Here is a 25,495-nt window from a genome sequence, read left to right as displayed (position 1 = left end):
CCAGCCTTGCTGTGCTCTTGCTTTGGGCCCAGCTCTTTGCTGAGTGCTGGCCACGTGGAGATGGAAGAGTTGTGTCCTACCCTCGGAGCTGACGGCTAGTGGAGGAATCAGGTGCAAACAGAACGTGACCAGAAGGGGAGTGGTGACGACAGAGGACCCCAAGTGATGTGGCCAAGCAGATTCCAACTCTGGCGCTAGACCTGGGTTCCGATTCTGACTCATCCACACACAACCTTTGTAACCGTGGGCAAGCGTCTTTCCCATTGTTAGTCTCAGTGGCGATAATGGGAATGGCAGGGTTACCTGCCTGGAGGCTGTTGTTGGAGATTCTGTGAAATAATGCTGTGGGTTGCTCAGCGCCCTGCCTGACAGAAACTTATGCTTACAGAGTGCTCATTGTACTTGATTATCCTTAGTGTTGGGGCAGCACCAGGAAGCACTTGTTTGGCTGTTTTCTCTGGGTTCCAGTGTAGCGGTGATGGTGCCAGTCAGTGGTGAAGGTGAAGGTGATGGCCACGGCGTCTGAGAAACCAGCTCTGAGGTCATAGAGTGCTCGAGGAGTCCTTGGGGCTTTCCTCACGGGCCCACAAGTGATTCTTCTCCCTTTTCTGCTTGGGGCCTTCTCACAGGTGGTCCCAGCCCAGCACCACCCCGAGCCCCTTCTCTTTGATCCCCTGCACTGATCAGTTCCATGGCTTTTCCGCACGGGAGGCATGAGTCCGGCTTTTCTCACCTGCACTTTCTGAGGAGAGCAGACTGTGCAGACCCGGAGAGGCACATTCCCCCCACCCCCATTATTTTGCAGAGCTTTCAGGTCCATTGTGTTCTTTACAGGAGACACCGCCTCAGTGTCGGCGAAGCAGACAGGGCAGCACTTCTAGCAGACCTTGAAGTCAGGCTTGTGTGGGTTTATGTCCCGGCCCCACTTGCTAGCCCTGTGGCTTCAGGCAAGTGACCAATGCTCTGTTTGCTAATCAACACGGGAAGCACAATGATACTTACCTCCCCCTGGTTCTTACCTGACTTTAAGGAGATGAGAGGAACAGGGCTTAGCATAGTGCTCCACGTCATGAACATTCAGTCAGGGTGAGCTCTGTTAACCTGTTGACATCCAGGGCTGTCAGGATGCCTGTTTGGGGGGATGCTCACTTATTGCCTATGAGTTATGTGAGTTATTGCATGTGGAAAGTGTGGAGAGGGTGGCAGGCTGCTGGGAGCACCCCGGCTAGCAGGCAGTGCTCAGCCTGCCTTGGGACTGTGCACGCAAGCCTGGACCCCAACAAAAGCAGAAGATGCTGGTGCATGGGAGGATGGAGTCAACCTCGTGGGTGGGCCTGTCTCAGACCCGTCCAGGAACTGAAGGCTGGTTTCCCAAGTTCTTGCTGTCCCCCTGTTCTGTGATTCCATGTGAATAATGGGACTTTAGTATAAACTCATATATAATATAAACTCATGCAACATTATACTTTTCCCTCATTAGGATTTAAATGTTTTTATTATCTGATTGTATTTTAAGGTTAAGACAGTTACTTGAGTAATCAGAAGAAAATGTAAATATTTGGCCTCAACTGTCAAAAGTTTCCTTGAAAAAAAAAGTTCCCATGAAAATCATCTTATTAGAGACAAAAGAAAGAATGATGAATAATTAAGTTCGTATTTATTGGATACAGTAATTCTCACCCACTCTTGTATGAGCTTGATAAGTAGGTCAGGGGAAATCTGTGCTTTTGATACATTTCTGAGTTACTAAATATTTATGGAAAACAAATTAGTGAATTCTGGAGAATTTGGTGTGTCTCTTTTTGTGGCAATCAAGTCTGTTATGTGGAATTAGGGACTTTCACTATGTTGATATTTCTTGTTCTGTGCCCTCTCTGTAGCTGTTTTTTTTTTCCCCCCCTCTCTAGGCCCCGTATCTCTAGCACTTTGAGTCCACTGGTGTCTAGGGTTGTTCCCACTGGGTTCCCACAGCGCCCTGGTGTAGCGGGTAGTAACACTGTGTGACCGGCCTCAGCTTCCTCTCACCCCGATTCCAGACTTTGCAGAGTCAGTCTGCATTTTTTCTCCACGTTCAGGGCCTAGCCCAGGGCTAGTAACCGGCAGCCAGAACAATCTGAGTGTGGTGTTCCCTCTGCTTCTGGTTTCTCTCAGAAAAAAGCCAAATGGTTTACGTGGCCCGCAGGTGTAACAGCTTGCTCTTCAGCGTAACTGTGAGTCCCCCGGTACGGTGTGTGCCATCCTGTCACACCACGGACTGTGGCTTCTCTGCCCACCATCCGGTCCTCCGTGCCTGGCGCAGCTTCCGGCACGGAGTAAGTAGTCCATAAATGTTTGTTACAGGGACACATGGAATAAAGGGCGAGAGCCCAGTGACTGATCTGAACCTGTAAAACGAGAAAGCTGTTGGATCTGAGGTCCCTTCATCATAAAATATTTGAGCACTTTACAAAGTCTCGACACCTTGTTTTTTAGCCTCATATTGATTCTGCGGGGTAGGTGGGGGTCGACTTTGGTCTTTGGAGGAGAAAACTGAAGCTCAGAGAGGGTGAACAGATTGCCCAAGATGGAGCTATGGGAGACACAGAGGGCTCCTCAAGTGTCTTTTCTCACAGCCCATGCTGCCTTGAGGTGTGGTTTCTGACACACATTGGAAGAGCCACAGGTGAGACAGGTAAATAGATTCATGGAGAAAAGGTTCTTGCAGCAGTTCCTCTTGGTTTTAGTTGTTTTTTCCTGATAATTTGAAAAGTTGAGTTCAATTTGGGACGATGGCTTTAAGGTCTGAGATCAGGAAACACTGATCTTTCGTGTACACAACGAAGGTTAAGGATTGGTGTATGTGCTGATTGGTCGGTGACTAAGATTAGAATTTGTTCTTTTTGGGAAAATTTTTGGTAAGAGTAGAAGTTACTTGCTGACTGATATGTAGCGTTGTTGTCATTGTTTAGTCATGGAGTCTTGTCCGACTCTTTGCGACCCTATGGACTGCAGCACGCCAGGCTTCCCTGTCCATCACTAACTCCCAGAGCCCACTCAAACTCATGTCTATCGCATCAGTGATGCCATCCAACCATCTTACCCTCTGTTGTCCCCTTCTCCTACCCTCAGTCTTTCCCAGCATCAGGGTCTTTTCCAGTGAGGTGGCTCTTTGCCTCAGATGGCCAAAGTATTGGAGCTTCAGCTTCAGTCCTTCCAATGAATATTCAGGATTGTTTCCCTTTAGGATTGACTGGTTTGATTTCCTTGCAGTCCAAGGGACTCTCAAGAGTCTTCTCCCGCACCGCAATTCAAAAACATCCATTCTTCAGCGCTCAGCCTTCTTCATGGCCCAACTCTCACATCCATATGTGACTACTGGAAAAAACCATAGCTTCGACTATGTGAACCTTTGTCCGCAAGGTGACATCTCTGCTTCTTGATACACTGTCTAGGTTTGTCATAGCTTTCCTTGCAAGGAGCAAGTGTCTTTTAGTTTCACGGCTGCAGTCACCATCCGCAGTGATTTTGGAGCCCAGGAAAAGAAAATCTGTCACTGTTTGCACCTTCTGTTTGCCATGAAGTGATGGGATCGGATGCCAGGATCTTAGTTTTTTGAATGTTGAGTTTTAAGCCAACTTTTTCACTCTGCTCTTTCGTGATTGTCAAGAGGCTCTTTAGTTTCTCTTAGCTTTCTGTGACTTTTTATGACCCTATGGACTGTAGCCTGCCAGGCTTCTCTGTCCATGGGATTCTGCAGGCAAGAATATTGGAATGGCCATGCCTCCAGGGGATCTTCCCGACCCAGCAATTGAACTCTCATCTCTTACTTCTCCTGCTTTGGTAATCAGTTTCTTCACCATGAGTGCCACCTGGGAAGCCCTGATATGTAGCATTATTTTGATGCTTTCAAAAGATGCTAATTGCTTCAGTTAGCCTGTTTTTCTAATTTATCTCTGGGTGTACCTGCCTTGGGCTCTTTTGCTGTGAGCACTGCTGCAGACTTTGTGCTTATCAGATACAGTGTCAGTCAGATCTGAAGGTGAGAGGTCATCAGGGCTGCTCTTCCTGCTTTCCACATGAGGGTGGATGGACTTTGCCAGGGTTTTCAGACTCAGGCGTCCTGATTCTCCACCTGTAAAACCTGTGGACTTCCATCTGTGTGTTGCAGTCTCTCAGCAGCTGCCTGCCTCTCATGTAGTGTTGCTCATAGACCACGTCCATCAAAAGGCAGTTTCCAGTGAGGCTCTGTGTGGTGGGGGCATGATGGCTGAGCCAGCTGCCCAACCAGGAAAGATTATTCTCTTTGTGTGTGTGTTAGTCACTCAGTTGTGTCCAACTCTTTGCAACCCTATGGACTGTAGCCTGCCAGGCTCCTCTGTCCATGGCTGGAGTGGGTTGCCATTCCCTTCTCCAGGGGATCTTCCCAACCCAGGAATCAAACTCAGGTCTCCTGTATTGCAGGTGAATTCTTTGCTGTCTGAGCCACCAGGGAAGCCTACTTAACGTATAAAATTGGGAAGTACTAGCATTTGAATGGGAGAAGGCAATGGCACCCCACTCCAGTACTCTTGCCTGGAAAATCCCATGGACAGAGGAGCCTGGTGGGCTGCAGTCCATGGGGTCGTGAAGAGTCGGACATGACTGAGTGACTTCACTTTCACTTTTTACTTTCCTGCATTGGAGAAGGAAATGGCAACCCGCTCCAATGTTCTTGCCTGGAGAATCCCAGGGACGGGGGAGCCTGGTGGGCTGCCGTCTATGGGGTCGGAAAGAGTCGGACATGACCGAAGCAACTTAGCAGCAGCAGCAGAGGTATGTAAGTGTAAAAATAAGTCCAAAATAAAACAAATAAGTGTTGGAAAGGTTAATTAGAGCACTGACAGTGGCTACAAAAGAAGAGTACAAGGTGCTCAGAGGCCATAAGCCAGATGGCTTTACCTGGCTGGGCGATCAGAGATTGCTTCCCAGAGGAAAGAGGAGTTGGGGTTAGCCAGGAGAAGAAGTGGCTGCAGGTTGCAACAGTAAACTGTTTGGAGTCAGAAAACCTTGGTTCCTGCTCTGAGTCGCTTAGTTTTGTGAGCCTCGAGAGAGGCACTTAATTTCAGTCTTCTTTAAAGGTGATCATAATACTGACTTTGTGATATCTTACTGATCAGGGCCACTAAAATAATAATAATAAAAAAAGAAGACTATTTCAAGTGCTGGCACAGTGATAAAAAAATCCACCTGCCAGTGCAGGAAATGCGAAAGATGTGGGTTTGATCCCTGGGTTGGGAAGATCCCCAGAGAAGGAAGTGGCAACTCAGTCCAGTGTTTTTGTTGTATGTTTTGTTTTTTTGGCTGCGAAGCATGTGGGATCTTACCTTCCCAACCAGGGATCAAACCTGCACCCCCTGCATTGCAAGGCGAAGTCTTAACCACTGGACCACCAGGGAAGGCCCTCATTCCAGTGTTTTTGCCTGGGAAACTCCATGGACAGAGGGGCCTGCAGGACTGCAGCCCGTGGGGTCGCAAAGAATCAGTTGATTGGCATGCAGCTGAGCATGCCAGCACTTCAAGTGCTAGCAAAGATGTGGAGCACCAGAATGCTCACAGCCTGCTGCTGGGTGTGTAGATCGGTTTAGCCAGTCTGGAGAACTGCTTGCCATCATCCAACAAAGCTGAACATTTAATCAGCTATGACCCGGTAGTTCCACTCTTGGGTGTCAACCCAGCATGAAGGCATATGAATGTACCACATGGCACCACTCAGAAGGCTTACAGTAGCACCCCTGTGATGACCCAGGCTGGAAACAGTCCCAGTGTCCGTTGGTATAGAGTGGACAGGAACGGTAAACTCCCACAGTGGGAAAACAGTAAGTGAACAACCATGGAAAATCAGGATGCATTTCACAAACATAATGTTCATTCAGGCACAAAAGATCATGTCCTGTATGGCTCCATTCATAGAAAGTTTAAATAGGCAGATGTAATCTCTGCTGTTGAAAACCAGAGTGGTGGCCACCCGTGGGAGGCTGGTAGAGATGGAAGGAGGTGTGGTGGGTTTTTGGAGGGGATCATGGTGTTTTCGCCCCATCCGGGTGCTGTGACCTGGGTGTGTTCACTTTGTGAGACCCCTTTGACCTGTGCACTTGCATTGTGTTCCTGTATGCATTCTTCTGCACGCATGTTGCATTTCCATGGGAAGTTTGTTTAAAACGCTGACGGAAGGAAGCTTATCAGTCATGTTCCACTCAAATTATGATTAATGGTGAGAATGGAAGTTTTTTTGTATTGATGAGTAAAATAATCATTTTAACATACTTCATCTTTATCTCTTCCTTTGATCTTTGCATTTGTTTTGTAAGGTAACGAACATATCAGTACCTTAGAACATATATTTAATTTACAAATAAGCTTATGTATGTAAGAGGTACTTGCTCAATGCATGTTCAGCTGTTAGTAGTGAAGGACTGGAGAGTTTGATGAGCTGTAGCTCAAGGTCATAACAGAAGGGGCAGCCCAAGCAGGGGCCTGGCTGCGAGAAGCAGGTGGTAAGGAGGGAGCCTCAGTCGGTTTGGGTCAGCAGCCTGTGTTTGGGTTGTTTTCTTGCTTCTGGAACACGAAGTGTGGGCTGCGGTGGGGGTGGCCTGAAGCCAGAGAGGGAAGCAGAGCCTGGCCTCTTGAGCACCTTGGGTCCCAGGGACCCCAGGGGAAGGGCTGCGAGGAAACTCTGGAAGTGGGAGGACTAAGGGAAGGGGGCAAGCAGAGGAGACAGGAGGAGAGGGGGAGAACGAGGTCGTTATTGAGGCTGAGAGATGAGGGACTGGTGCACCATGTTCAAAGCTCAGCTGTTAGGTCCTGCTGACCTAATGGGTGGTGGGAAGGTGGTGTGGTGCGGGGAGGATGAGGCCTGGAGCTCAAGGACCGAAGCTGTTTGAAAGACTGGGGAGAACTTCGGGTGTTCTCAGGCATGGGGAAGGATCAAGAGAGTGGAGGAGGCTGAGGGTGCAAAGTGGGCTGCCGGAGGGGAGGTGGCGGTGCCCTGGGTAGCCCTGGGTCTCAGGCGGACACCTCTTCCTCAGAGTTGGGAGTCGGGTGCCAGGAGACGATGCGGAAACTTCAGGTTAAAGGAGGGACCCAAGGGAGGTGAAGTCAGCTTTCCTCAGTGGAAGAGGTCATGAGGTTGCCCTCCTGGGGATGGTGGAGGATGCGGAGAGGGGGTGCTCTGTAGGAGGGAAGGCAGACTGGCCCCAGGGCCCTCTGCAGCGGCTGTGCGGGATGCCTGTCCTGTGCCACGTGGTCTGCCTCCCTGACCACTTGCTCTGAGGGTTGGGGTGTTTGTGCCAGGTACTCCTGAGTTTTCCCCATGGGCCCCTTCCTGAGGTCTTGGCCGGGCTTTGCAGCTGCCAGAATGCATCTTCCTGTGGAGTCTCCTGGCAGACCCTCCCGTGCTTCCACCAGCGTGTATCCAAAGCATGATGGGAAAGGAGAATAGTGACCACAGAGATTTAAGTTAACTTTGGTGATTTTAGGGCAGGCTTTGCTACCCAATCGGCTAAATGGTATCGCATATTGATCTATGGGGAAGGCTTGTGACATTTCACAGAACAGGCTCAGAATCAGATCTTGTTGTACTATATTTGGTCTGACCTTGTTGAGTGTCGAGAAACAAGTCTCACCATCTGGAACATCGTGTAAATCGAATTACCCCCCTGCTTTTTCAGAGGCTCCTGTTTGGAAAGAGACCTGCTGGGACGGTTTATCCTGTTGGCCTGGGATTATGAAGCCCAACACGTGTTCCTGGTAAGTGGGTTCACTGACCCTGGTGCCCTGTGCCCTCTTGAGCAGAGGGCCAGGGTGTGGCACCCAGAGGTGCGGCTGGTTTGGGTGTGAGGTCAGAGAACCTCCCGCCGCGAGCCTGTGGGGCCGTGGAGGGCACAGGGGCTTCTGGGACTCGGGTGTCCTCAGTGAGCCACACCCAGAGACTTGGGCTCTGGGGTTTTCACTCCTGACTCTTGGATCAGGGTTTTTTCCTTCCTCTCTCTCCTCCTCGTGCAAAAGCTCTTGTTGCCACACTGTTTTGGTGTCATCCTTTTGCTCCTGTTGGTCAGAAGACGAACGTTCTGTGTCATGCTCCCTACAGTTGGGGTGACTTGGGTGATCTCCTTTCTCCAAACCTCAGTCAAGTCCTTGTCTCACCCCACAAACCTCTGCCCCCTCTCTCTCAGTTCAGCTTCCCTCCTCACTTTGGGCTAGCCTTGCTACAGAGCCTTCGTCAGAAAGGGCCAACCGTGGTGTGAGTCACGCTTAGCCCTGGGAGGATGGGGGAGGGAATACGAAGGTGAGTAAGACATGATCGTGGTCTTCCAGAGACTCTAATCTACTCGTCAACCCCTGTCTTCCTGCCCACTTCCTCCCCCCCGCCTCGCTCCCTGAGGTTCTGTCCAGCCTACCCGACACCTCTTCTAAGCATGCTTTTCTGCTCTCCTGACTCACTTAAGCTTTCCTTCTTTTAAACTGTCATGACACTTGTCATGACACATGTCATATCAAGGCCTCTTGTGGCCTTGGCCACAGTCTGCATCGCAGTCTGCTTTTTTTTTGACCTCCCCCTTATCTCCTTGACTAGACGTCAAGCACTTTTAAGGCAGGGGCTGTGTCTGGCTCATTATTGTGTTCCATGCAGTGCTTTGCTCCATGCCTTACACACAGTAGGTGCTCAATAAGTGTCACCAGACGGGAACCAACGTGGACTCGCTCATGGTTCTCAGCACCCATCCCCTCTGCAGCCATGGTTCTCAGGTCTTGAGACAACATATGACCACAGGGGAATATCTGCCTAGAAGAATCCTAGGAGATCTTATTCAGATTGGAGTAGTCACAAAAGTGTTAAAAGCTGAAATATTACAATATTTTTCAGATTCTTCCTAGTACCTTACCCTTCTGTCAAGCTACTCTCACAAAGTGGTAGAAGGTAAAGTTTCTGATGCTTTCCTGCCAGGGCCCTAGGCTTCCTTGATTACAGTACAAGTAATTCATACAGTGCTTAGAAGAAGCAAGTTCCCTGAAACTTATATATCAGAGGGATTGGTTCCTTTAAGGAGGTTGCTGGAAATACTTGGTTTAAAGGTAAGAGGACGTGAGAAAACTGAGACTGGGAGATAAGTCATTTTCCCAAGATCACACAGCAAGTAAGTGGCTGAGTTGAGTTTTGACTCTAGGTTAGTCTAGTTCTAGAAATGGGGTTCCTCTTTTCTGTGCTTTTGAGTCGGATGAGAAATGGATTCCATGGGCAGGGCTGCAGCTACCTACTTGCTGCCTATGCCCTCAGAGGGACTGCTCAATTTCACGGATCCCAGGGGGTCTGGGCAGAAATGCTCCTAGCCCCTGTCATCACAAGGGGACCAGAGGGCAGGGGGTCCTCTCCGCATGTCTCAGCAGGAAGATCACAGTGTGCCGGCCCATTTCACGTGGGTCCCCTTGAACAGAGGCTGGAGTTGTCCAGGCTCACCAGTGCCGCTGTAGCTCGAGCAGTCTGCCGTGAGCATGGGCTACGTGAACCTGCGCCCTCTGGGAGGCAAAGACACATGACAGCTTTGTGGGGACCTGGCCAGTGAAAGAGGGGAGCCAAGCTTCACACTTGGAGCAGTGGGTCCTTTGAGGCAGGATAGAAGGAGAAGATGTATAAGAACTTTAGAGAATTCTGACGAGGATGCAATTAAAGTGTACCAGAGGCTTGCTGGAACTAAAAAACATGGCTTTAATTGGTGGTTTGGAAGGTCCAGTAGAAGAAAAGCCTCAAAACCCAGAAAAATAATAACAAGAAATGGAAATAATGAACTAAAATGTGAGATGCTGTCCGCAGGGAAAGGCCTTGGAGACCTTATCCAGGGGACCTGGCATGGAGTCATGGGAGTTTCAGAAGGAGAAAAAAGAATAGATGGAGGAGTAATAGGAAGACAATAGAAGAAAATGTCATTGAATTGAAGAAAGATTTGATTCTTCAGATTAAATGGATCCTTTCATCCCACACAAAAACCAACACTCAGACCTACTTTCTAGTAAAAGTCCTAAACTCTGAGAAGAGAGAGGAAAATCTTAAAATTTTTTAGGAAGAAAGAACAGATTGTTGTCAAAGTAGAGAGAATTAGGCTGACATTGGACCTCCTATATGCAGCCTTGGAGGCTGGAAGACAGTGGCCCGGGGTCTCCAGACTGTTCAAGGGAGAGGGCTGCAGTCCTTGCTGTGCCCATTGAGTTGTCACTCATGGTCATTGTGAAAGAAAGGCATTTCACACATGTGAGGACATAAAGCATAAGTCATCTGGTAAGTGTGCCTGAGGGAAATGTCCAGCGAAGTTCTCTAGCCTAAGGACAATTAGAGCAGAGTTCCTGGGGTGGGGGATGTGGAGACTGAGGGGGCAGTGAGCGGCAGTGCACCCTTTGGCTCATAGAGACTAATCTCACAGGATATTGCTACTGTGACGTGGAATTTTTATTTTGTGTTATTAAGAACTTTTAAAATAGAGGAGAGCTGTATGAGAAAACATAATAGACTGAAAATTCTAAACCATCTCTGTAAAACCCAAGCCTGTGGGAGAATGGATAGGAGAGTTGGGAAATGAGTGTTCCACTTTTAAGAGACTTAAATAAACATAGGGAAAATAAAAACCAAGGCATTGTTATTTATGTGTGTTACAGAAAGAGAAATAAAGGCTCAGTTTTGACTTGGGGATCAGAAGGTGTGTTAGGACTAGATTTTGTCACATGTAATAGATAACCCCAGAATAACAATGACTTAAACATGTAGGAGTTTATACTATTTCATGAAAGAGTAGAGAGGTTGGAGTGATGGAATCAAAGTCACCACAGAGCCAGGTTCCTTAATGTCTCGATGCTCTTGCTGCCATAGCAGATTGCCTCCTGACTCAAAATGGCTGCTTGAGCTCCAGTCATCACATTTGCATTCTAGAAGCCAGAAGGAGAAAGAGGAGAAGAGGCATGCCCTTTCACATACTTCTCAGAAGTCTCACCCGGCACTAACATTTACATCTCACTGAGTAGAGCTTAGCCACACCGAGCTACAAGGGGCCATGGGGTGTGCTTAGCTAATAGGAGTCTTCTTGCTGGAGAAGTAAAGGAGAAAGAAAGAAGTTGGGACTTTCTGCCTCAAAAGATCATCACTAGCAGAATGCAAATAAAAATAGTTCTGTTTTACCTTTTTAAGTGGCAAAATGTTAACAAAAATTGATAAAACCAATGTTAGCAAGTGACTGAGGGAAATGAGTGCTCCCTTACACTGCTGTTGGGAGTATGAATTGTTCTAACTTTTGGGGAATATAATCTGAAAATATCGAATGAGTATTAAATATCCATATCTGTCAGCTGAGTAGCAAGACCTGCAGAAGCCCCAATGCAAAAGGCAGTACAAAGCTGTTTTCTGCACCACTGTTTGTAGTGGCAAAAAGTGGAAGGGATGGGAACCCCCATCAGCCACATATTAGGCATTTATTAAAAAGCAAGAAGAAGGCTGAGCGCCGAAGAATTGAAGCTTTTGAACTGTGGTGTTGGAGAAGACTCTTGAGAGTCCCTTGGACTGCAAGGACATCCAACCAGTCCATTCTGAAGGAGATCAGCCCTGGGATTTCTTTGGAGGGAATGCTGCGAAAGCTGAAGCTCCAGTACTTTGGCCACCTCATGCGAAGAGTTGACTCATTGGAAAAGACTAATGCTGAGAGGGATTGGGGGCAGGAGGAGAAGGGGACGACAGAGGATGAGATGGCTGGATGGCATCACTGACTCGATGGACGTGAGTCTGAGTGAACTCCGGGAGTTGGTGATGGACAGGGAGGCCTGGCGTGCTGCGATTCATGGGGTCGCTAAGAGTCGGACACGACTGAGCGACTGAACTGAACTGAACTGGAAAAAGCAACCAGATCTCTCTCTCCACGTTGACGTGAGGGAAGCCCGTGATACATCATCAGGTTTAAAAAAAACAAATTGCAGAATAATTTGTCTCCAGCAGTGGTTGCAAACTGGTGACCAGTAGTAGTGTGTCCCAGGCCAGTGCAAAGTGCTTTTTACATAATTTTCTTCTCACCGTGAACTGACAAGGAAGGGACTATTGGGTCACCTCTTTTCAAAGGAGGAATTAGAAGCACAGAGACTAAGTGACTATCTTGCGGTCACCTAGCCAATAGGTACAGGGCTCAGGAAGTGACCAGGCCTCCAGAGTCTAAGCTCCTCCCAACTCTGCTACCCTGCCCAGGAGCACTATCTAGTCTGCCTCTCCAATGCTTTTATGGCTTTTATGGCCAACTCAGTGTTTCCCAAATGTTCAAAATGGAGTGGTGCAGTTAGCCACTGGACCCATCTGTCCTCATTCCAATACACCTGCAGCTTTGCCAGTGACACAGTCTGCTGGGCCCCACAGGCCTTTGTGGTTCAACCTTGGCTTCTGGTCTGAGTCCCACTTAGTTACATGTATTTATGTTGCTTGGCAGAGAAGGCAATGGTACCCCACTCCAGTACTCCTGCCTGGAGAACCCATGGACGGAGGAGCCTGGTGGGCTGCAGTCCATGGGGTCACTAAGAGTCGGACACGACTGAGTGACTTCACGTTCACTCTTCACTTTCATGCATTGGAGAAGGAAATGGCAACCCACTCCAGTGTTCTTGCCTGGAGAATCCCAGGGACGGGGAGCCTGGTGGGCTGCCGTCTATGGGGTCGCACAGAGTCGGACATGACTGAAGCGACTTAGCAGCAGCAGCAGCATATTGCTTGGCACAAAAACTTGGAGGAAGACACTCCTGTCTGCCCAATGGGATTACCTTAGTGTGTGGAAGGGGGTTGGCTCTGGGGGAGGGTGGTTTCATGGCTTTTTATTTGTACACCCCTGTTGGGTTTGGCTTATGGCAACAAAGATACATTATTTTTGTAGTTTAAACAAAAGTACAATAAAGTTTAATTTAAAATGATGAAACATCAAGAAACAACCCAGATAAATTACTACACTTTCCTTTTTGTCGTTTGTTTCTTTTGAGGTTGTCTTTATAAACGCCTGAAAGCAAGGAGACTGGAGTTTTTCTTTTTTATAAGATGAAGGTTCAGGTCATCCACTGTGTTTGCTTCTGACACCTTCTGTGTTTGAACATCTCATTCTTGAACCAAAACATTATAACAGGAGCAGCAGTGGTCCTCCCTGATCAGGAGGAAGGCTCTGCCCCGTTGTAACCTCAGAGTCAGACATGGGAAGCATGTGGAGGGAGGGTGCTCAGGAAAGGGCTTGTGAGCCCCAGAAGCCGTGGGCTGCTCCTGATGCTGCCGGCGTGACCCTCTTGCTGGACATCTTGGGGAGGCAGCGGAGCACGGCCACAGCTGTGACGCACCGGGAAGGATGAATGTAATTTAAGACAAATAGGATGAGTGCTAAGAGGCCTGGGCGCTCTAAAACCCTGTAAGAGGAGGACGCAACACTGGGGTCCCAGCACGGGTCCCAGAGGAAGTAACATTGAGAATGAGACTGGAAAAGAGAGGAAGGAGGAGAAGGAGGGACAAGGAAGGTCCAGGGAGAGAACCAGCCCCTGAGCACACCTGGCTGTGGGGGACAGGGTGGGGTGGGGGCTGCGGAGTGTGGCCACCAGTCTCCTCAAAACCCTTTTGGCACGTGTTCTAGCCTGCACGTCCTTGGCTAGAAGCCACTTCCAAAAGGCCGGGTCAGGGAGGGGTGGCAGAGGGCCTGCACACGCCCAGCACCGAACACGTCCTCCCCACCCCAGGCAGAGCCTGTGACTCTAGGTAGGTTGGGCACCTGTCAGCCCCCCTCCTTCCCTCATACCAGCTTTTCTCAGTGACCTTGCCTGCTGACCCTCTCCTGGCAGGACCACAGCCCTGGCCACCTGGGATCAGAGCTGGAGGGATGGTGAAGGCAGGTCTCAGCCACTTTTAACCTGACACCCCTCTGGGTGGTAGCTTCTGCCTGAGTCCTCCGTGAGCCGAACCAAGCCCAGAGTGATGCTGCTTCCCCTGCCCCCACCCCAGGAGTTGGCATCCCTTCTCCCTGCGTCTCCCACCCTCCTCAGGCTAGCAGGGATCTCTCCTTGAAGTCCACTGTGAAGTTCAAGTGTCTGTCCCAGCGGCCTAAGCATTGCAGTCTTGCCCGGACCTTGCACCTTCCTGAAGTAGACTAGGGTGGGGGAGTCATTTCTTCATTTCTACTGAGAACAAGGCAGACTGCTGGGTACTGTGCTGGGGACTGGGAATAAAGTAACAGTGTTTAAGCTCTTACCCCTGCTAGGCGCTGTGATCAACCCTCCACAGAGAGGACCTGGGTTCAGGAACTTAAAGCGTATAAAACGCTTAGACTGCTGCCTGGTACCCACTGCTACTCCTGAGTGCCAGCTGGTGCTGTTCCTGGTCCTCATCATAGCCACACGGGGGGGCGGACAGTCCTGTATCCCCACTTTACAGAGGCAGAAACTGAGGTTTAGAGGGGCACTTGCTTGCCATCACGTAGGATTCAAACCCAGGTCTCTCCGAGGGTGAATGAGTGGATGTGACTCTCACCTTCCAGGGCTTATGGTCAAGCAGGGAGATAACCCGGAGAGAAGATGTCCTTGCCAGAGTGATGGGCGCCACAGCTGGTTGAGCAGAGGGCTCACGGAGGGGCCTGGGGGTGGGGTGGGAGAAGGCCAGGAAACCCATTCCATGCAGCACCCTTGTTGAGGTGGGGAGATTGTCACTTCCTCCCACCCATGGGATGCACCTTAGTTTCCCCGGGGCTTCAGTGAGGAGGCACTAGTTTGGTGGTCTGTGTACATGCTCAGTTAGTGGTTAATCATCTGAGGGTCCGAATGTGGCTTCCCCTCCCAGCCAGACTCCTGGGACCTTGTCCCCCAGGTGGTCCCATGGGGAAGACCCCTCTGCCTCCAAGCTCAGTGTGACCTGAGGCCCTGTCCCTCTACTTTATGAACCCCCAGCCTTCCTGGGGACATATGTGCAGATGGCCTGGGTTATAGCTCTGAGTTGCTTACCTCACCTCTCACTCCATTCCTGTCCCTCGAGTGAGTATGTTCTGCTGCCCCGTAGAAAGGCTCCGTTGCAGTCAACAGAAAGGAATAAAACACCGTCATAGAACTGTGATTGAAAATCCCAAGCTACATAAATCCCACCATGACCCTGACACCCCAACAAAACTCCTTCTGTTGCCCATTTCCTTTCCAGTTCCTGTCCACAGGGCAGGTGGGTTTTTACACAGTTATTATGCATCTTGCCTCTTTTTTACCTTGAGGTGGTTGGTTGGAAATGAGATTGCTCAGTTAGTAGATGACCACCAGGTGGCACCAGAGCACCAGACATTGGACTCCAACCTCCCATGTCAGATCCCTGTCATTGGAGCATCCCCGAAGTGCTTGTCTGTGGAGGTTCACTTTCAATTTTCCCTCCAGATGCTGTGTTACTCACACATGCGTCGCCTACTTATTTTAGAAGAAGTTGGATGGTACTGGAGTGTACAGAAAGCAGAAAGTAGCAATGCCATACAGTGACGCCTGTGAGCACTGACGTTAAGACGTGAGCGCACGAGTGCGTGCTTTGTTGTTCGGTGCTTAGTCGTGTCCGACTCTTTGGGACCCCATGGACCGCAGCCCACCAGGCTCCTCTGACCCTGGGATTTCCCAGGCAAGAATACTGGAGTAGGTTGCCATTTCCTTCTCCAGGGGATCTTCCTGACCCAGGGATCGGACCTGCGTCTCCTGCATTGCAGGCACATTCTTTACCACTGAGCCACCAGGGACGCCAACGACTTGAGTACATAACCTTCTGTACTTTCGTATGAGTGTTCAGATGTAGATATAAGTATTTCAAAACATGTCCAGATGTCATTTTCTCAGTAATCCCTTCTCAGACCACTGCCCCCATTTAAAATTGTAAACCCACCCCTTCCCCACTCTGTCTGTACCTGCTCCTTGCTATACTTCTCTCTCTTTTATCACTAGCTTATGTGCCATATATTTTACCGAATGCTTTATTTATTGTCGGTTCCCCCTCCACTAGAATGTCCCAGGGGATTTCTGTCTGTTTTTTATTGCTTTATGCCCAGTACCTAGAATAGTACCTGACACATACTAGACTGTCTACCAAATACTTGCTGAATGAACAAATGAGTAAGAGTGAATATGTCCTGAATCTGCGGGCATCTTTCTGTGTCTGTAAATACTGCTCTACTTGCCCAAGGCCGCTCTGCAGAGCGTGAGCCAGAGCTCCTGTGGAGCTTCTTTCTGTTTTAAAGATTTTTTTTTAATGTGGCACATTTTAAAAATTTTTTATTGAATTTGTTACAGTTATTGCTTCCGTTTTTTGTTTTAGTTTTTTGACAGAATCACGTGGGATCTTACCTCCCCCATCAGGAAGAGTTGGGGGCAAAGTCTTAACATTGGGAGGCAAAGAGTTGGGGGCAAAGTCTCTGCATTGGAAGGCAAAGTCTTAACCACTGGACCTCCAGGGAAATCCCATGGGTGGCTTCTTTCTGTATTAACAGGACTTCATCATTTCATGCAGCATTTCAGAACTGTATCCCATTTACTGACTGACTGTGATCTCTTTCTTGATGTCTTTTCCTATACAAATGTTTCAATTTTAAACATAGTTAAATCTGCCGATAAATTCCTTTATTTTCTAACTTTTTATCACCCTAGAGAGGACTTCTTCACCCCAGGATAATAATAATAATAAAAAAGCATAATGATTTGTGTTTCCTTTGGTATTTTTCTGGCAGTTAATCTTTATCCAAACTATATGGGCTTCTCAGGGAAGCCTGGTGTACTGCAGTCCCAAGGGTCACAAAGAGTGAGTGACTGAGCAAGAGCAACAGCAGATGCCGGGAGCAAGAATCCTCTTGGCAATGTAGGAGATGTGGGTTCAATCCCTGGATCGGAAAGATCCCCTGGAGGAGGAAATGGCAACCCCCTCCAGTATTCCTGCCTGAAAAATTCCATGGACAGAGGTGGGCTATAGTCCTTGGGGGTGACAAAGAGTCAGAAACGACTGAGCGCACACACACACATCCTTATAAATGACATTGATAAAATTTTAAACAAATTCCCTCTCAAGTGAATAGCAAATTGCCTCATCAACATTTATTGAATAATCCATTCTTCCCCACTGTTTGAAATGCCATCTTGACCAGATAGTAATTCTCATGTATAATTGATCCTATTTTCTGGACTAAGTTCTGTCCTGCTGACCATTTATCATCAGTGTGGCTTCCTGGAAGGACAGGTCCCTTTTCATTATAGTTTTTACTTTTTTTGAAAACTTCTTGGCTGCTTTTAGTTATTATCCAGATGAAGTTTTAAATCAACTTGTTGAATTCCAGAATGAGTCCCCTTAGGATTTAGAATGAACTTTCATTTTATTTACAAATCAACTGGGGAGAATTGATGTCTTTATAATATCTTCTCCTTATTCGGAAGGAGTGAAATGTCTCTCCTTTGATTTAAGTCTTTTTTTTTTTTTTTTTGTCTAATAGTAAAGTTTCATAATTTGCTTCAAATGCTTTTTGTACCTTCCTTTTACAGTTTATTTCTATGTATTTTCTTTCTTAGTAGACCCTTGTGCCATTACATTTTTCTAGCCAGTTATCGTTTGGATAGAGGAGACAGTTGGGTTTGTGGCCATGTGTCTAATGTTCATAGCTTTCTCTTGGATCTGATTCCATTTGCTTCAAACTTTCTAGGCACTTTTAATTTCTGGTTTGTTGTTGTCATCATTCTCTGTATTTCAATATTATTAATACAACAGATTTCACATTGTTTCTTGTGTTCTCATTTTGGCAAGATTAGGAAAAGTAAAGTCCACAAGTGTGTGAACCTCGTTCATTGTCTTGAACCCATATAGTTTGATGTGAAGGTGTCATTTTCTCCATGCCCTTTAGCTCTCCCCCTCCCACCTGCCTTTGCCCTTCAGTGTTCTCCACAGAATGTGGAAGGCCCTGGAAGATGACTTAAAACTCAGGGGGTGTTTCCCTGAAGCCCCAGCTCACATCGCACTGAGGGATGAGCCCTCTGTTCCTTGTAGGCTTCATCCCACCGCCACTGCTATGCCCGCCCCTCTTCTCCAGCCCTGTCTTGCCCGCCCTGGCTTACTCTCCGGAGACAGTGTCCTTCCTAATCTGGTGGGAAGCGCCAGGCTGTCCATGATGGTCAGGACTCAGTGGTATTTTTCAGGAAGGACCAAGGGTGTGGGTGTCCTGTCCCGCCAACCTCCTCCTCACCTTGAGCTTCTGAGGCACCTGGTCAGAGGGGAAACAGCAGCAGAGGACAAAAGACCCTCTCTGTGAACCGACCTGTGCCTGGTACCCACTGCAGGGCTCTCTGGTCAATGCCAGTTGAAGCAAGTGATGGGCTCCCAGTTGCTTGGGGTCCCTCCCACACTCCTGAGCTCGCTCCGTGTCGTGGACTCTCGCCTTCCTCTGGCACTGCAGTGCTCAGGGCCTTACAGGTGGGAGTCAGAGCTGGCTGAGCCCAAGTGGAGCCCCATCCACCCGTGGATCCCAGAGCAGCAGTGACAGGAGGGGGCCCTGAAGAGGCGCACCTGGCGATGCTCCTGACAGACGGGGTCCAGTCAGTGACCTGGACGGTCCCCAGCCACACCAGTGCTTCCTCTGCCCTTGGCAGGTACTAGGAGGAAGGCAGGGTCCCGCTGCTCCTTACAGGAAACTGCCCTCCATCCCATCCTCTGTCAACCGTAGATGGTGTGTGTTTGGCCCACACATAACAGGCGTAAAATACCCAAACCTCCATGCCCCAGAGCGCAACCGTCAGATCATGGTTTGTGTGGGCAATGGCGAGTCCCTGGCATCAGGCCTGGTGGTGGAGCTTATGTGTGTGCGTTGAGGGGTGGCCTATGGGGTGGGAGGTGAGGGTGTAGGATCCCTTTTTAAATTTATCTTTTTATTTTGAAGTAATTTTCTACACAGAAATTTGCAAAACTGGGCAGAGCACTTACACATACCCTTCACCCAACCTCCCTGTTAACTCACGTAACCACAGTACAGTAATCAGGTTAACCTGGTGAATTAGTTTAGGTACCACACTGTGAACCGACTGGCGGCCTTTTCCAGGTTTCATCATTCGCCCCCATTGCATATTTTTCATTCACACTCCTCCCACTGCCTTACCCTCGGGGTGATTTCTCGTGTCTCATACTGAGAGCATTATTGCCCTCGCCCAACCCTGCCCCCAGGAGAATGACAGTGGCGGTTGTCGTTAAAGATGCAGTGCCACGGCCGCTTCTCACGTGCAGCGTTCTGTGCATCCCTTCAACCGTCTGTGCCCTCGGCACCCCGGTTCTCCCCATTTCACAGATGAAGAAAGTGAGGCTTGGCCAGGTCAAGCAACTTGTCCAGGGCGCAAGGTCAGTGATGGGTGAGAATGGAGATCCTGGTTTATCTGTTCTCTAAGCTACAGAGGTGACCTACTCCTTCTCCCGCCTGAGAGCTTGCTCTGTAGCCGTCCTGTTCTTAGCTCCTGCCGGTCCTACTGTGGTTGTAGCTTGTCAGCCTCTTGGAGGTGGGGCTATTGAACCTCAGGCTGTGTACACACACACACACACACACACACGTATCTATCCGTGTGTGGCTATGTACACAAGTGCTGCCCCATACTGTGTGAACATGTTAACTCTGGGGGACAGGAACTAGGGGTGGGTCATGGGGACTTTTCTTGTTTATTTTACCCCTTTTTATCCAGTTTATGTAATTTTAGTGTGCACATGTATTACTTTTATGTAGAGAATTCTGGAAGCCCTTCTCCCTGCCAGGAGGGGGCATTCCTCGGCTGGACTTTCTGAGGACGGATGGCCCTGGTTGGTTTCTGCCACCCTGGTCTTGGCACACAGCGTGTGAGGGGTGGGAGTCCTCAGTCCGTGCTGTCGTCTTCCTTTGCGGGGGTGGCCCCATGTCAGCTCCGTATATGTAGGGGCTGCCCTTCCCTAGGGGGACGCCCTGCCTGGTCCTTTTCTCCAGGTTCGCTCAGTTTCACAAGTTTTCTCTCGTTTCCGTCTGTCTGCGGACTCTCAGTCTGGAATCCAGCCCTCTTGCCCAGCACGGCCGCTTTCTCTCCCTGCCGGGGGCTCAGCCGTAGTGGCCCTGGGACACAGCGGTGCCTCCTCAGCCGTCTGGCTGGCCCAGCCCACTCTCTGCCCTCAGCGAGGAGGGGAGATGTGGGATGTTGAACATGTGGTGGTGGCTTGAAAGGGGTGGTGGCGGGTGCAGGTGGGACATGGGAACCTGGCCCAGAGGGACGGCCTCTCGAGCCTCACGTGCTCATGTAGCCAGGGCCTCACTTTGAAAGCCGCCAGACAAAGCTGCTGGCCAGGAGGAGGCTGGGCCAGCTTGGAGAGGGCCGGGGCAAGGGAGCCATAGTGCTGCCAGCCCTCACGGGGCACCTCTCCTGGGCTCCTGGCAGGTGGTCCAGCTCTAGGATGATGGTGACCCCAGGGGAGACCTCTTGGTAACACAGAACGGACGTGCTGAGGCGTCCGGAGAGAGGAGAGAGGGAGAGCACACACACTCGTTGCTCCTGACGTGGCATGAACTGTCGGCTGTGGGCACAACCCTCTTTGCTTCCGTCCCCTGCATCTTTGGTTCAGACACAGAAGATGGAGTGGCTGTGGCCAAGCCTGCAGAGGAGGGCAGGGCGGTCACGCGAGGAAGCGGGCTTGGACACGGGGCTCAGGGTCTGCCTCTGAGCTTGTCCGAAACAGTTGGAAGACAGCACTCTCTTGTTACCGAATGTTCCCGGATGTGTGTATTTTCTTTGAAACAGCCTCCACACGCTCAGGAAAAAGTGGTTTTTCTGCCTTCTCCCCAGTGGTCTGCAGCAGACTGTCTCCTGTTATTTCCTTGGTTTTCTGAACCTGAGACGTTGAAGCCTGGAAGGAAACCAACCTCCCATATGGGACTTGCCCTTCCCTCTTTGAGAGCCCACACACGCGAGACCGGAGTCTGTCACACAGAAACCAGAGACGCGGGCGGTTCTGTGGTTCTGATTCAGCTGCCACGTTCCTGCGAAGTTACATCATGAGAACCGCTTTTCCTGCCTGCAGTGCTTTGTTTCCAGGGAGCTTAGCTAGTGAGCGAGCGTGTGTGCATGCGTGTGTGAGTATGTGTGTGTAAGAGGTGAGGGAGGTACAGGGAGGGTGGGGAGATTGGGTTTGTCTGGCACAGGTCAGCCTGGCCAAACTTAGCAGGGTGGTGCCCTTCCCTTGGAGAAGGCAATGGCAACCCACTCCAGTACTCTTGCCTGGAAAATCCCATGGACGGAGGAGCCTGGTAGGCTGCAGTCCATGGGGTCGCTAGGAGTTGGACACGACTGAACAAGTTCACTTTCACTTTCATGCATTGAAGAAGGAAATGGCAACCCACTCCAGTGTTCTTGCCTTGAGAATCCCAGGGACGGGGGAGCCTGGTGGGCTGCCGTCTATGGGGTCGCACAGAGTCGGACACGACTTAGCAGCAGCAGCAGCAGCCCTTTCCTTGACGCCAGACTGCCTCCATGTCCAGCAGGGGGCGCAGGCAGGCAGCTGTGTGAGAACGTAGCTCTAAGTCACAGCATAGTTTCTCTCTCTGAAACTCCGTTTTCTCATCTATAAGATTTTTTTTTAATGCATTTAAATCCTTAGCCAAAGCTTGAAACAAAGTAAGTGTCTAATAGATTGTCAGGATGACAGCAGTCAGACTGCAGTGAGCTCCTTGGGGGCTGGTCTGACTCCCCTGCACAGGGCTTGGGGAAGGGGTCACCAAGTTTACTGAAGGATCAAGGGAGTGACCAGGAGGCAAGATGCTGTTCCTGTGGCTGTGATCTTAGGTCCATCTGTTAAAGCTGACTCCATGGGGACCACTGCCTGGCTTATTACACCCAGGTTAGTCTAGGATGGGCAGGGGCTGGAGTCAGGTGAAGCGGGGGGAACCTGCCCCCTGTGCTCCTGGCACTCTGGCATCTCAGTGTTGTTTCACACCTCTGGGCTTCTGCACATGCTCAGAGTGTCCACGGCCCACCCGTGTCTGAAAACACGCCTGCTCATCCATTTAAGACCAGCGCATTTGCTCTTCTCAGTGGTGTCTTAAGCCCCCAAGGTGAACCTGTCTGTTACACCAGGTATCCTGAGAGTAGCTCCCTGCTGGTTTTCTCCCCCCACTACCCTGCAGGACCCTGGAGGGCAGGGGTGCGCCATCGTCGACTCTGGTCCCCAGAATTGGTCCTCCAGGTCTCAGTGGGGGGGTGTTGAGCCAACGAATGGATGGACTTCTGAGCACTAGGTGGCTCTTGGGCCACCATCTATCTGTTCATAAGGGCTCCAGAGGTAGAAGTCATTCGTCCTTGATTCCTCTCTTTTCCTCTCCCCTCACGTGCAGCCCATCAGCAGGTCTTACCTGTCTCACGTCCAGAACCCCTCCCAGATCCAGCTCTTTTCCCTGGGGCCAGCAGTCAGAGCAGTCCCATCTCTTACCCCAGCTGGGTTTCACTGCCCATATTTCTGGCTTCCCAGACAGGTTTTTTTTTTTTTCCCCAGCCAGTTTTCTGCACAGTAGCCACTATGATCTTCCAAAACAGTGAGATCGGATCTTGTCAGTCGCCTGCTCAGAAACCATTCCCAGGCCTCCAGGTAAAACCCAAACCCCCCACCATGGCCTGCAGGGCCCAGCCTCTCCACTGCCTCCACTGACGACCCCCCAGCTGTGGCTGTCTTTCTCTGTCACAAACCTGCTGAGCTCCTGTGCATCTCACGGGCTTTGCGCTCGCTGTGGCCTCTGTGAAGAACACTCTGACTGGTTTTTATGGCTGACTCCTTCCTAGGACTCCAGCTCAAATGCTGCATCTTCAGAGTCCTTCCTTGACCACCCTGGCAAATACCATCTTCCACCCTATTTTATTCCTTGAAGACCCTCAAGATCTGAGTTGCCTTCTAGGTCCACATGTGGTTTCTGACTTCTGCGCTGGGATTTGAGTTCTCAGGGAGCAAGACCTGTTCACTTTGTGTTCCCTGCATCTGGAACAGTGTTCTTGACCAGCTTTCCTTGAATTTGGATGGGAAAAAATGACATTTTTATTTTCCCTGACTTTTAACTGAAGTTTAGCATCTCCCTCAGTTATTAACATAGATAATAAATCACAGTAATATTTATAGTACCTGGGACTTTGTCACCAATAAAATCATAGCTACTTCCATGAAGTGAAGTGAAGTGAAGTGAAATCGCCCAGTCATGTCTGACTCTTTGCGACCCCGTGGACTGTAGCCTAACAGGCTTCTCCATCATGGGATTCTCCAGGCAAGAATACTGGAGTGGGTTACCATTTCCTTCTCCAGAGGATCTTCCTGAGCCAGGAATCGAACCCGGATCTCCCACATTGCAGGCAGACACTTTAACCTCTGAGCTACCAGGGAGCTACTTCCATACCACGTAGTTATTGTGGGCACGCACCTCAGAAGCTCAGGAAACTGGGCTTCCCTGATAGCTCAGTTGGTAAAGAATCCGCCTGCAATGCAGGAGACCCTGGTTCGATTCCTGGATTGGAAGATCCACTGGAGAAGGGATAGGCTACCCACACTAGTATTCTTGGGCTTCCCCTGTGGCTCAGCTGGTAAAGAATCTGCCTGAAATGCATCCAGGTTTGATCCCTGGGTTGGGAAGATCCCCTGGAGAAGGGAAAGGCTACTCACTCCAGTATTCTGGCCTGGAGAATTCCGTGGACATATAGTCCATGGGGTCACAAAGAGTCAGACATGACTGAGCGACTTTCACTTCACTTTCACCTCAGAATATTTATGCTTGTGACTACTTTAAAATTAGGGTTGTTATTAGATCCACAATAGATCTTGCTATTTAATACAATGATATATATATATATATATACATAAAAAAACCTTACCTGAAGAAATATATATATTCCTACATTATAAATTGCTTTGAAAATAATAACTGAATTTTAATATAATTTGCTTCATGCATAGTCATGTGTATACTTGGTTTCCTGTGTAATTTTATTTTATTCATTTAAGAATGTCTCTGTGAGAAGGGGCCCATAGCCTTCACCAGATGGCCAAAGGGGTCCAAGGTACAAAAAATGGTAGGAACTCCTGGCTAGAACAAGGTGCACACGGAGTAGGAGCTCAGTGAATGGATAGATGGACGGGTAAATGGATGGTGCCATCTTCCCTGGTGAGGATGAGCCCCTGTGTGTTTTCAGGGCTGGGTGTCAGTGGCTTGGCATGAAATTGTCCTAACCCTAACTTTGAAGCCAACAAAGGTCCGTCTAGTCAAAGCTGTGGTTTTTCCAGTAGTCATGTATGGATGTGAGAGTTAGACTATAAAGAAAGCTGGGCACTGAAGAATTGATGCTTTTGAACTATGGTGTTGGAGAAGACACTTGAGAGTCCCTTGGACTGCAAGGAGATCAAACCAGTCCATTCTAAAGGAGATCAGTCCTGAGTGTTCATTGGAAGGACTGATGCTGAAGCTGAAGTGCCAATACTTTGGCCACCTGATGTGAAGAACTGACTCATTTAAAAAGACCCTGATGCTGGGAAAGATTGAAGGCTAGAGAAGAAGGGGATGGCAGAGGATGAGATGGTTTGATGGCATCACTGACTCAATGGACACGAGTTTGAGTAAACTCCAGGAGTTGGTGATGGACAGGGAAGCCTGGCGTGCTGCAATCCATGGGGTCGCAGAGTTGACACGACTGAGTGACTGAACTGAACTGAACTTTGAGGAAAAACTTACCTGATCAGTCTTTTCTTTCTTTCTTCTTTCTTTTTTAGTATGAAAATTATCAAGCGTTCAGGAAAATTGAGAGACTGATACAAAGAACTGTTGGTGAATGGCAGTTGTTAACATTAACATGTATTTTACAGATACATTTGAAAGTATGTTGCAAATTCACTTCACCTCTAAATTGTCAGGTGCATCACTTAAGGATAAAGCCCTTCTGCTCCTTACCCTCCATATTGTTATCACTCCAAAGAAAGTGAGTAGCAGTTCAGGGTCATCTAATATCCATATTCAGCTTTCCCTAGTTGAGCCTCAGGTGTCATTTATAGCTCAGCTTAGTTCTTTTGAGTGTTCTGGGATAAAGGAGGGCAGGGAGGAGGCCCACTGGCTGTGGTTGAGGAGATGGTGGAAGAAGAAGATGGAGTGGTTTGGGGACGTATGGGGACAGAGCCCGGGTTGCATTGACCTCCTCTTTTGATTGTTGACTTGTTTCCTGGTGGCACAGGGCTCTGTGATGGGCTGAGGGCTCCGGGATGATAACAGGCAGTCCAGATTGGGCTGGTACTTTCTTCTTTGTGATCTACCCCCAGCCCATCTTTCCCAGAGACTTCTGGGTTTGACTGTGCTCCCCAGAATGGGTTTTCTCATGGGCAGCACAGATTCAGCATGTCCTAAATCAGATTCATCATCTTTTCTCACAAACCTGCCACACCGCCTCTGTTCCTTTTCTCGATGAGGCGCACAGCATCCTCTGGTACCTC

The 25,495-nt window shown here is 49.3% G+C and overlaps 1 protein-coding gene across 9 annotated transcripts in view; it reads left to right on the top strand.

Annotated features, from left to right (window-relative positions):
* The window catches only part of RALGPS1 (Ral GEF with PH domain and SH3 binding motif 1), a 302,552-nt gene that overhangs the window by 5,680 nt on the left and 271,377 nt on the right, over positions 1 to 25,495 (top strand). For all 9 annotated transcript variants that reach the window (XM_070378968.1, XM_070378975.1, XM_070378972.1 and 6 more), the window contains exon 2: positions 7,686 to 7,764. The gene's annotated coding sequence lies outside the window, so the exon portion shown is untranslated. The remainder of the gene's footprint in view (positions 1 to 7,685; positions 7,765 to 25,495) is intronic.

Source organism: Bos mutus, chromosome 11, assembly GCF_027580195.1.
Source record: "Bos mutus isolate GX-2022 chromosome 11, NWIPB_WYAK_1.1, whole genome shotgun sequence".
Taxonomy (NCBI): Eukaryota; Metazoa; Chordata; class Mammalia; order Artiodactyla; family Bovidae; genus Bos; species Bos mutus.
Note: the sequence above shows the minus strand (reverse complement) of the source record. Positions and strands in the feature narration are given on the sequence as shown.